The following is a 12828-nucleotide window of genomic DNA, read 5'->3' as shown; positions in this document are numbered from 1 at the left end:
ACCCTCAGGAGCTAATATTTTCTGTTGTTCTCTCTCTTTCATTTTTATCATTTTCTTAAGTGTATAAAAACATTTAAAAAAATGACACTGGGTGCTCTGTACCTTAGGGCTGTTTGGTGTTTCCCTGGGGAGAGGCTTGAGTTTCTCTATTCAGATTCTCAGTTGGATCTCAAGTGATGCCCTAGGGGAGGGCAGGCCCACAGCTACACACTTTGCAGTCAATTCCAGGAAGCTGAGCCAAGAGTCAAAACAGAAATTTGCAAACCCTGCAGGAAACACAGTTATTTAAGCACAAATTCTGTTTGTTTAGTGAGGAGATTAACAGTACTTATGCGGGGCTTCCCGTTGCCCCCACTCACCGCAACTAGAGAAAGCCTGCACGCAGCAATGAAGACCCAACGCAGCCAAAAATAAATAAATAAAATAAATTAATTAAAACAAAAACAAAGAAACACAGTACTTATGGGGAAGGTGGATTATTTTTAACAGGGTGGTACAAATGTAGAAGGACACATGAAAAGGAGGAGGGTCATTGAGTAACCTGCCTGGTGCTTGCTGTGAGCCTGTTGCACAGAGCTGGTGGCCAGCCCTGAGGCTGACGGTGCTGCAGGGTCCCCACTAATCCTCTGGGACTGTTCTTAGGGAGCTGGACCAGAAGCATCTGTGGGGCTGAGTCCTGCCCAGCTCTGAGCGTGCTGTAAGGAGAGCTGTGTCCCGAGTTCCTGTTGGAGAACTGGAAGCCCATCTTGCTTTTCGATGGGGAGCTGAAACAGCATCCTCTGGAGAGAGAGCTCAAATCCCTTTGGGAGGGCAGACAGTCAAGTCTCCTCGATGCTGCACGGAAGCCCCTTGTTCTGAAGGTCAGTTTGCCATGGTTCTTTTGCACCACACCCACCGACACTCTGGCTGGGGGGATCCTGAAGGGGCCCCAGTGGAAGGACTTAAGGGATGGAGAAGAGTTCTTTGTAGAGGAGCTGATACCGAGTCAGTGTCCCTACGATCGGCTGTGTCTCTTCCTGTCCTGAGCGACAGGGGCTTTTAAGGACATCTGACATCACAGAAGGCCCTGAATTGCTGTGTCAAAAAGGGAATTTGCCTTTTTGTCCTGAAAGAAGCTTACCTTTACAAGGAGCAACACAGCACTTAAAAACCATTGCAGGGCTTCCCTGGTGGCACAGTGGTTGAGAGTCCACCCGCCGATGCAGGGGACACGGGTTTGTGCCCCGGTCCGGGAAGATCCCACATGCCGCGGAGCGGCTGGGCCCGTGAGCCATGGCCACTGAGCCTGCGCGTCCGGAGCCTGTGCTCCGCAACGGGAGAGGCCACAACAGTGAGAGGCCCGCGTACAGAAAAAAAAAAAAAAAAAAAGAATCATGAGGCGATTAATAGGTTAGAAGCCCGTGTGTCCAGGAGAGAGAGGGAACACCCTCCTGGGCGCTGCTGTTTCCCCTGTGGACCCTGATAGAGGCCATGGAATAAACATCAGGTCATGGAGCCCCACCTGCTACCTTGTGTGTATTTGGAGGAAACCTAGCATTTGAGGAACCCAAGATGGGCAAAGCGTGGGCATGTGTGCTCTAGGTGCCCCGGGGTAACATGTGGAACAATCCGGAAGGTTGCTACATAGTCCCCGCCCCTTTGATGCCCCTCCCCCCTCAGCCCCAGCCACGCTAGGTTGTGGGGAGGGCTGGTACTGGGAGTTAGTGGCTCTCCCGCCCTGCTTGGGTTCTCCTCCCCTCTCACCTGTACCTCTGCAGCAGGCTCCCAGTGGGCACCCCAGGTCCTACCTATCCCCCTTCAATTTTCCCTCCGTACTCCGTACTCTGGAATGAGCTTCATGCCCCTACTTAAGACCTGTCATTGGGTCCCAGTGCCTAGAGAATAAAGCTCCAACTCCTTAGCCTGGCTTGCAGGTTCCTTCCAGATCTGGCCCTGCCTCCCCAGCCTGCCTTTTCTGTACATCTGACCCTCTTCGCCCAAACTCTGCTCAGCCACCTGCACCACTGGCACTTCTGGGTTGGGTGACTCTGATCTTCCAGGTCTTTGTGTTTCTTTCTCTCTCAGTCTTTCTCATCTTCCAAGTCTCATTCCAAGCATGTCCTGACCCATCCCCTCAGGTTGGAACTAGCCACTTCCTCCTGTGGGCAGGGCCAGGGTGCATCTGGGCTTCAGGAAGAGTGGGATCCAGGTGCTTGGACACTGTCAGACTCTCTCTTGCTCCAAGTTCTTAGCTACTCTGCCACTCAGCTCCATTCAGTTGGGGTCTTATTTCACTTAGTGGGAAACAGGCTTGCCCAGGATTCCCTGTGATGGAGTTCATTCAGGACACACTACCCCAAGATACGCTTCCTTGACATACTGAATATCTTAAGCTGAAGGAATTAAAAAAAAAAAAAAAAAGTCAGAAGCAGGAAGGTCACTCTGACCCCTTCCACCTTCATTCTTCTTCCCTGAAACAAAAAAATCTCCCAAGTGGTAGGTACCCTCCCTGCACCAGGAGTAAGGAGACATTCTTATCGCCAGACACAGGAATTTGGGGCTGAGAAATCTGTACAAACAAACCTTGTTAAACCACCCCTTATCTTCCTAGCTACTTCGTCATGGCTCATCAGCCCTAACCCAAGCCTTTTTTCTTGTCAGTTGTTCACAAATTTATTGTTTCTTTGTCTAAAAGGTATAAAAGCTTCTTGCTCTGGACACTTCTTTGGGTCTTCATTCTCTTGTGAAGGCTCCCATGTACATGTAAAAATTCAGTAAAATGTGTACATTTTTGTCCTGTTGATCTTTGTCAGTTTAATTTTTAGACCCAGCCAGGGACCCTAAGAGGGTTGAGGCAAATTTTTTCTTCCCCTACACCTGTCTTTCTTCTGGGCCCCTCACTGCCGCGGCCTCCCCGCTGTGGAGCACAGGCTTCCGACGCGCAGGCTCAGCGGCCATGGCTCACGGGCCCAGCCGCTCCGCGGCATGTGGGATCCTCCCGGACCGGGGCATGAACCCGTGTCCCCTGCATTGGCAGGCGGACTCTCAACCACTGCACCACCAGGGAAGCCCCTGTCTTACTTCTTAAGGGCTCAATCTTAAGAGGGCTCATTCCCTTTCTCAATTTCAATTTGAAAAGTCTTAGGAAAGAATTCCGATTGGCCTTGCTTGGGTCAGCAGGCCACCTCCGGCTCAGTCAACCATGGTCAGTGGGAAGGGTTATTATTATTATTCATAATGTCATCTAAATATATGTAGCTTTTTAATTAGTCGACCACTAACTTATTTCTAATGACCTTGATACCAACTAACACAGTGAATTCACTGGGACTTGACTGAAACTTCTCGCATCTTTGTATCTTTTCCACATGACCTGCCATCAGGTTAATTCACAGACAACCGATTTGCTGAATGGCCCCTGTCAATCCACCACACTGACTGAAAAATTAAAATAAAAAGATAAAACATGGTAGTTTTAATTTACTGATTTTCTTTCTGTCTTCACGGAAGTATTTTAAGGAATATTCAGTTTGTTTTTGCCTTCACTCCCTGTTAGCAAAGCCAGAGCCTGAAGAACAGAGACTAATGATGAGGGAAGAAAGCTGGGGACCCCAGAGGAAAAGACGAAAACATGAGGAATCATGAATATATTTATAAGAACATATTCCTAAGACTGTTGCCTTAAGATGATCTATTCATTGAATAAAATTAACTCATTCAAAAATATATTCAAGGAAAATACATGCAAAAGGAATAGTCTTGAATAAAAGAATTCTGCTTGCTATATTCTTATGAATAAATATATGTCAATGACAAGTGTATTTGTAGGAAACTTCATATCCAAGATAATCTTATTAATGTATTTTCTTGGACCCTTTGTAACAGGGAAGAGGCAAATCAGACGTGTTGGATCTGTTTCTTTTACTTTAACCTTTGCCTTCTGCTGCTTTGTTCACTAAAAGGATACTGTCTATACATAATAGGCTGCCTCAGGGAACCCTGCCCCTCTGCCTGAATGTTAAACCAAAGTGCCTTTGTTCAGGGAAACATCCGGACCCTGTTCCACCTGGGGATGGCTATAAGAAAAAAGAAATTAACACACCCCCTCTCCAAGGCTGGCCATTCCAGGGGATATTTGCAAAACTTATGGCCTTTTTACTTTACTTCCTCATCTCCTCCCCCTCTCTGTGCTGTAAAAGAAACTGGCATCCAAACCCCAGAAGATGGTTATTCTGAGACATTAGTCTGCCATCTTCTGGGTCTGCCGGTTTTCCAGATAAAGTCATATTCCTTGTCTCAACACCTCATCTCCGATTTATTGGCACATTGGCCTGTCGTGTGGCAAGCAGAGTGAGCTTGGACTCCGGAACACCCTCAGCCTCTCCCCTTCTCTGCCCCAAGCCTTGTTGATTACTACTTTGTTTCTTTAACCTAAAGGACCTCAGTGCCATGAACTTTTCCTCCTAGATGTGCCTTCTTTTTTATCATATAAACACTACTTTTCCCACTGTGTTTCTTCCTGGCTCCAGGTCAGACTGAGTGTTAAGTAAATAAGTGAGATCATGGGACAACCATCTCCTTTAACTCACACCCCATTCTTCCGCTAATCGTCATCATCCTCATAATTATTATTAATGTTGTCTAACAGGTGTTCATTTTCTTGGTAACTACCCCTCACAGTGAGTCAGGCTGGGCTTGCAGCCAGAACCCCCCCCCGCCCACCTTTTTCTCTGAAATTGCCACCAGCCTGAGGAAAAGATTCTCTACCCTAGAACTGGGGCCCTTGGAAACGAATATGCCACTCCACATTTGTGTTCCCTTATCTTTGAGTGGGAAGAAACAAAACTGAGATCTGACCTCATTTGAAAATGAGTGTTTGTGCTTCTGGTATTTTAAATTGTTTAGGAAGCATTGTTTTTTTTTTTAATTTTTAAAATTGTTTCTTGGCTGCATTGGGTCTTCGTTGCTGTGCGCGGGCTTTTTCTAGTTGCGGCAAGCTGCAGTGTGCGGGCTTAGTTGCTCCACGGCATGTGGGATCTTCCCAGACCAGGGCTTGAACAAGTGTCCCCTGCATTGGCAGGCAGATTCCTAACCACTGCGCCACCAGAGAAGTCCCAGAAGCATTGGTCTTTTTACACAGTTTGGCAATAGTCTTCAAATGTGTAGAATGTGCTCGATACCAGTTTTATGTTAATCCCAGCAACGCCATGTCTTGATGGCTTGAATCTGTGTGTGCCCACTATACTTACACATTTTCCTCTTTATTAAATCACATCATGGCATCGTTGGAGCTCTCCAGGGCACGTTCTATGACTTAATTATTTAACCACAGAAAAGAAAAGCATATTATGTTTCCAGGCAGTGTTTTCACCTGAACTTGAGCGTATTTCCCACTGTGGTCTAGAATCAGTGTGCTTTCATCCATGCTTTCAACCTGCTTACATTATTCTGATTTTTGTTGCTCAAGGTACACGTCAAAATTAGCCTTTAAATACTGGTTTACCCTTTGTCATAATTACATTGCTCTTCACCCCTGAGGCTTTATTTCTTGATTGTGTGCTAAAAAGCACCAAGGCTTCAGGAAATAAAAATACATCTAGTTAATATTTTTAAAAGAATCCCATGATAGTAGAAGGAGTTATGCGTGGATTGAATTAGACGGAGGTGGCTGACTGTTTGGGCAGGTGGCTGACACTGGCACTGAGATGCTCCAACTGGGTGGATCTGGCCTTGAGCAGATGGGCTGGGCTCTTAAGGGAAGATGGGGAGAATTTTAGAAACCAAGCTTTGAGTTTCTGCCCCTCTCACACTCTTTCATCTGTAAACTGTGGATAGTCGGAGCTAATATTTACTGAGTGCTTACTCTGTGCCAGGTGCTATTCTAAGCACTTTAGTCATTCAATCTTCTGAGATGGGTACAAAAATTACTGTGTCCATTTTAGAGACAGGAAAACTGAGGCCACCTAGAAATTAAGTAACAGCCCATAGTCACATATCTGGTCTGTAGTGGAGCCTCTATTTGACCTCAGCAGTCTGGCTCCATAATCTGCACTTTTAACCCCAAACTGTACAGAATGAGAGCAGTTATCATTTCAATTCATGAAGGAATTAAATGAGGGACTTTTTGTAAAAAATTAATTAATTAATTTAATTAATTTATTTTTGGCTGCATTGGGTCTTCGTTGCTGCACGCAGGCTTTCTCTAGTTTCTTTTTAAATGTCTCAGGGAAAGCAAAGCCCACCTGCTCTCTGCTCCAGGTCGGACTCTTTCCCAGTAGTGTCTGTTTCAGCTCAAAGGCCATTTTCAGTAAAAAAAAAAAAAAAAAAAAAGGAAGGTGAACAGACATTGTGCAAATCAATTCTTTCTCCTGTAAGATAAATGCTCTGCCTTCGAGGAATCGAAGGAAAAAGGCAAAGGTTGAATTTTTAAAGCAGACAAGATCCTGTCTCACTCTATCTCCAGGGAAAACTTTTTTTCTTGTCTCATCCCCACTGGCTGGAACCAACATCGTGTCTTAACGGTCTGCTCCTGCTTCAACTGATTTGGGAAGTTGTCAGTCTCCTTCATCTGGATGTAACTTAACCAGAACCTACCAGATGCCGTGGGGAGCAGAAGGATGAATCATCATCCCTGGCTGGTCTCACGGGGGCAATCAGCCCAACAAATGAAACCCAGGGGAAGGAGAAAGCAGCGCGTTCAAGTGAGAGCGGGAGCCAGAACTGGAGGGGCAGCCAGAGCTGGAGGAGTTGGGGAGAGGAAGAGGTCGGGGTGGGCTTGAAATGGGGAGAAGTGGTCCATTTTTTCTTGGTTTTATAAAATAAACAGGATTTTAAAAGATAAACATGGTTGAGGATGCCCTTACTTATGGGGTGGGGTAGGGGGGGAGCAGGACACAGCCCAGGCAAAGGTGATGCGTTGGGAGTGAACAAACTTGGCCTCTGAGCACAGCTCATTTTCTCTATTTTTATTATTATGTCTGCACAGCCAAAGTGGTTTTCAATTTTGAACGAATAGAAGAGACAGATCAGAAAGTTCTGGAAAACCAGATGAATTGGTTCCTCTTTCAGGTGGTCATTAGTGTCACGAGAACACCCTCCACCCAGAGGAAAAAGCACTGAGTGTGAGTTCCAGAGAGCTGGGGCATGGCCTCGCTGTGCTACTGAGTGTCTGGGCGACCTTGGCCTGTCCTTCAGCTTGGCCTCAGTCTCCTCACCTGTAAAAACCCCTTTTACCCTGAGTTCCATGTTTGTCTTTTTTCCTGGGCTCCTTGGGAAGCACCTGGGTGCCCTGGATGGATTTTGCGGTACCAGAGCTTGGTTGAGTGGAGCCGGTGACCCAGGGACATGGTGCTCTCAGCAGTGAGACACAAAATGCTGTGTGGGATCTCCAGGGGTGTGGGCTTCAGTAGTTGCGGCTCGTGGGCTTCAGTAGTTGCAGCTCGTGGGCTCAGTAGTTGTGGCTCATGGGCTCCAGGGCGCAGGCTCAGCAGCTGTGGTGCACGGGCTTAGCTGCTCCGCGGCATGCGGGATCCTCCTGGACCAGGGCTCGAACTCATGTCCCCTGCATTGGCAGGCGGATTCTTAACTGCTGCGCCACCAGGGAAGGCCCTGAATACGTAATTCTTTTGTTTGGATCTGGTGAATCATGAGAATCAAACAAAACGCAACTTAACTAAACTCTGAAGCCTGCAGCAATTACACAGGCTGACTTTCCTCATGCTGCTTATGTCTTGAGAGCTGAAAAGTTGTGAGGGGTACACATGGACTAAATTATTTCCTTCAGAGAATCTTCCCTCAGGGAAGTTCGACTCCAGGGGCCTAAGGTTATTTCCTAGATTTGTAAGAAGGCCAGTGTGTGGAGAGAAAAACAAAAGTGAAGCTGTGAAAGGATGTCCAGGTGCATTGGCTAGAAGGTAGACCGTCTTTCATTAAGGAGGAACCAGCGACAAGTGGTGTCATCCAGATGTGTGGACAGATAATGTCATCCAGGTGTGTGCAGACAAGTGAGCGATGGCGTCCAGGCGTGTGGATAGTTGACGTGACTCTCTCAGGACCACAGACTTGGGCTCCTGGACTATCAGAGCTTGTGGAGACCTTTGGGATTGTCTAGTTCTCCTTCCCCAGCCTGCTCTACCGATGAGGACACAGAGATCCCGAGCTGGGTAGGGCTTGCTCTGGTAGTTACTTTCCGTGCGGGATTTGCAGCCGGTGTCCTGAGTCATGGTCCGGGAGCATGAGGCTTGCCTTCCTCTTATACCTCTTCAAGCTGTCTGCTTCTCCTCATCCCAGCTCGCTCCTACAAAATCCTGGCTGGTGACGATCCCAGCCTGTCCTGTGGACTCCACCTGGTCCAGGGCTCCACTGGCTTAGATTTTGGCCTCAGACATTATTTGTCATGGGGTTATGAGCTTCAGTGATGTACCCCACGGGTGCCTCATTTCAACAACATATTAAAATAGAGATCCCTCTGCTGAGCCCAGAACCAAGTGGAAAGCAGTACCTTACTTAGGCCAATGCGTGCACTTTACACAGCTCCTGTCGGCTGAGCCAGTGTTCCCCCAACCACACCCTTGCCTCAGGAGAATTTGTCCTTCCCAGCGGCCATCGTGAGGCCCTGGTTGGCAATGGGCTGTAGGAAGGGGAACATGCAGGAAAAACCAGGTTGGGGTGTTTGGGGGTTTTCCCAACATCCATGGAAAATGCTGCATTTCCTTTCCACCCTCACCTGGCCATTATAAGAACTCATGCTGTAGTTAATAAGCTGTTATAATTCATGAAGCAAAAGAGAGTCCCCTGTAGTGCTAATAAGTTTAAATTGGGTCACATCTTGTGACTTCTAAATTTTCCTTTGCTGAATGGCCCCTTGGAGGAATCTCTCTAAGAAGGCATACAGGAACATGTTTATTTTATTTTATTTTAATTTCTCTGAATTTGAATCTTGAGTTTTTGCAAAATAACTCATGAATATAGAGCAATATGAGAATATGTTGGTCAGCTAGAAAACATCATCACTCACAGTATGCTTTACTCTCAACCCAAATATAAGTACATGGAGTCTTCTTTCCAGCATCATTGAGATATAATTGACATACAGCCCTGTGTAAGCTTAAGGTGCACTAGTTGATTTGATATACTTATACATCGCAAAATGATTACCACTATAGTGTTAGCTAACACCTCCATCACGTCACATAATTACCCTTTCTTTTTTGTGGTGAGAACAAATTTAAGATGTAGCCTCTTATCAACTGTCAAGTATATAATACAGTATTATTAACTATAATCACCATGCCGTACATCAGACACCCAGAATTTATTCATCTTATAGCTGGAAGTTTGTACTCTTTGACCGACATCTGGAACATCTTTATTATCTTTATTATAGTGAGGTTTGTAATAACAAAAAGTGGCAAACAACCTAAATGTCCATCAGTACTTTTCTCCGGGTTCAGATATATGCATGTAAATGCACAGAGAAAGGACACGTGTAACCTCTGAGGAAGAGAGTGGGGTTTTAGGCTTCTCTGTTTTATGTCTGTTAAACAGGAGAATATGTTCAGATGCTACTTATGTCATTAAAAGTAACTTGAAAAAGATGTGATATAGAGAAACCACCGAGCTAGTACAATACAATTGTCTTCCAGTGTCTTTCATATAAGGAGAGTGTGAGGGCTGAAATCCACTGTTGCGCTTCTGTGGCAGAAAACCAGGCTGCATTTGGCAGCTGCTTCGTGCCCCCTGGCTGGCATCCCAGTCAACTTTGGGGAAGTAGGGAGCCAGGATTACGCATGGCAGATTGTAGGACAGTGGTTCTCACACTTGAGTGTGCATCAGGAGAACCTGCAGTACTTGTGATAGCTTCTTTTTCCCAGGTCTCACCATCAGCAATTCTGATTTAATGGGTCTGTCTTTTGGTCCATCAATCTGCATTTTTGGTTTGTTTTTTGGCCCTGCCTCCGGGCTTGCGGGATCTTAGTTCCCCGACCAGGGATCAAACCCCGGCCCACGGCAGTGAAAGTGCTGAGTCCTAACCACTGGACAAGCAGGGAATTCCCTCAGTCTGCATTTTTAATAAGGGCCAGAGTTGATTCTGATGAAGGTAGTCTTTGGGAGGAGAATAATACGTTTCTGTTCTTCCCCCTTTGCTGAGACACTGCTCACAATGTCCTCACAGATGAAAGCCAGGGCTGTTTCCCTGGTGACAGGGACCCACTTGCTAAGATAAAACACAGGGAAGACACACTCATCCTAGACATTCTAACTGCCAGACTGCCATCCCTAAAAGCTGTGTGTGTGTGTGTGTGGTGTGCGCGCACACACACATGAACAGTGCACTTGAAAAACACTGCGAGGACCATAGCAGTTCTGTGCTTTGTCTAAAAAAAAGACAGGAAGGTGCCGTCACGTTAGATAGCAACACCAGAATGAACTTAGGTATGTGTACATAATAATTCAGAGGTGGACGTAATGAGGTGCAGTTTGGCTCATCACTGTGTTTTGTCAGGAGACATATATTAATGGAAACCCAAATGAGGGGCTTCCATAAGGTCATGGGTTCCATGTAAATGTGACCACAAAGAGCCCTTCACTGCTAAATGGCACAATGCACATGCAAGATAATTTTTACCATCCATAAAAGCCATTTCTACTCAATAATGAAACGGGATAGGAAGCAAAATGGGAAAGCAAATTGTCTTGTCCCTACCTTAGGAAAAGAATGTAATAGAAATGGCTTTCAAGTGTTTTGTTTTGGTCTCCATGCCTATCTATCTATCTATCATTTATCTACCTATCTATCTGTGCACTTGTATATATTTTCTACTTCTAATAGACTAAGGTTAGGTATGCCATCCATGCTGCTAATATCTGGCTATTGGTAAGAGTCCAATCAAAAGTTGAAAAATAAAATGGGCTGAGATCCTGACTTGGGCAGGTTGGTCAAGCCTTATGTCTTTTAAGGGGGTTTTTGTACAGAGTGTCACTAAAGAAGGTGGCCTGACTGTGTCCTGGATCTTCAGGAATTGAGTGAAGTCCAGGGATGGTTGCAGTGAGACTGCCTGTGGCAAGAGACCCTAGATAAGTGAAGGGCAGGTACTACAGCTGCCCTAGAATGTCTCAGAGAGCTCAGGTCCAGCAACTCAGCCAGCCTGGACCTCCCCCCAGCCCTGGATAATCACATCAAAAATAGGCAGCCCTGGCAGCATCAGTCCTGGACCTCTTGGGATATTGTTAAAGACATACATTTGGGCTTCCCTGGTGGCGCAGTGGTTGAGTCCGCCTGCCGATGCAGGGTACACGGGTTCGTGCCCCGGTCCGGGAAGATCCCACATGCCGTGGAGCGGCTGGGCCCGTGAGCCATGGCCGCTGAGCCTGCGCGTCCGGAGCCTGTGCTCCGCAACGGGAGAGGCCGCAACAGTGAGAGGCCCGCGTACCGCAAAAAAAAAAAAAAAAAAAAAAAGACATACATTTCAAAGACATACACGATCAAAGGGAGGAGGAAGGAGCTGTGCCATGCAGCACCCTCACCCAGGTGCTCCACACCAGGGCCTGCTAGGGATGCGGGGGTTACTGGGAACACCTCCCCTGGGAAGAAATGATGCTGAGCGGTGGCTGGGGAAAGAAGGGGGATGGATTCCTGACACAAAGCTTCAGCCTGAAGAACATTTTGATAATTAGAAAGACACAGTGAACACCCACTTCTTGTTCATTTCCTGCCACCTGAACACTTATTCATAATGGGCCCTAAGTTGTTGTGTATGTTTGACATAAACGTAAGAAAGGGGACAGCTTTAAGCAACCTGTGCAGTGTTGATATGGTTGAGTAACAAATGTGAACACATTGAAGACTCTTGTGCGTTAAAATAAATATGATCTATAAGGGTAAACACCATTCTAATTTACTAAAGCAATTAGTAAATTTCCCAGTGAGCATTCATGTCCCCCTTTCACAGCAGGTGGTGGTAGTAGCATTTATCAAGATCATACAGCATAGTGATTTTTGTAGACTTCTCTCTTACTAGACTGCAGAATTCTAGACAATGTTGTCCTTTACTTGGGGTCTCTGATTCTTCTTGCAATGTCTCACCCTGGGCTTTGTATGCCTAGTAAACAAGGATGAAATGAAGGAAAGCCTTTAGACTAAAAACTAGCTAATTCTTCTCATTACAAAGACTATCTTCCAGAGTAACATTCAAGTGAAAGAGTTGGAATTGCACGCCAGAAACCCTTTGACAAGAGGTGGTGACATAAGGCAGGACAAAGGGTTCCCCCAAAGTAGCCCCCATTACTGTGAGCCAGCTGTGTGCCAGCTTGTTCACACGTATTGGATCTTCTCAGCGTTCTTCAGAGATGGGCATTATTATGAATTTCTTATATTTTCCAAAACTGGGATTCTTCTGTGAATAGGACAATTCATGCTTAGTAGTGGTGGCGCCGTTACCCAAGCCCGAGAGCTGTATGCTCTTCCTTATTTGGACTTTGTGACCATTTCTGTCCTGCTGTTGGCAATCAACTTGTGCTTATCGTAGGGATTTCTTTTCGTCTTAAACGTCATCTTTCTCCATTTGCCCTGTTGCTGTTTTAAGAAGCAGTAAGAGGACAATCTGAGAAAATTCAGTGTTTTTGAGACACAGCTCTGGGGTCTTGCTGTCTGAAGAGAGCCAACTATGAAGGCTGGTAGCACTCCCAAGCAGAGTACTTTGGGAATTTTAAAAGTGCTGTATTGGTGTAGGGCACTGCTTCGCAACCAGGGGTGATTTTGTCTCCTATCCCCACCACAGGGGATATTTGGTAATGCTAGAAACATTTTTGGTTGTTGCAACTAGGTGTGTGCACAATTGGCATCTGGAG

This window comes from Delphinapterus leucas, chromosome 16, assembly GCF_059928025.1.
Source record: "Delphinapterus leucas isolate spDelLeu-1000000601 "Yukka" chromosome 16, BTC_Dleu_Yukka2, whole genome shotgun sequence".
Taxonomy (NCBI): Eukaryota; Metazoa; Chordata; class Mammalia; order Artiodactyla; family Monodontidae; genus Delphinapterus; species Delphinapterus leucas.
The sequence above is the reverse complement of the archived record's forward strand: the minus strand, read 5'-3'. Positions refer to the sequence as shown.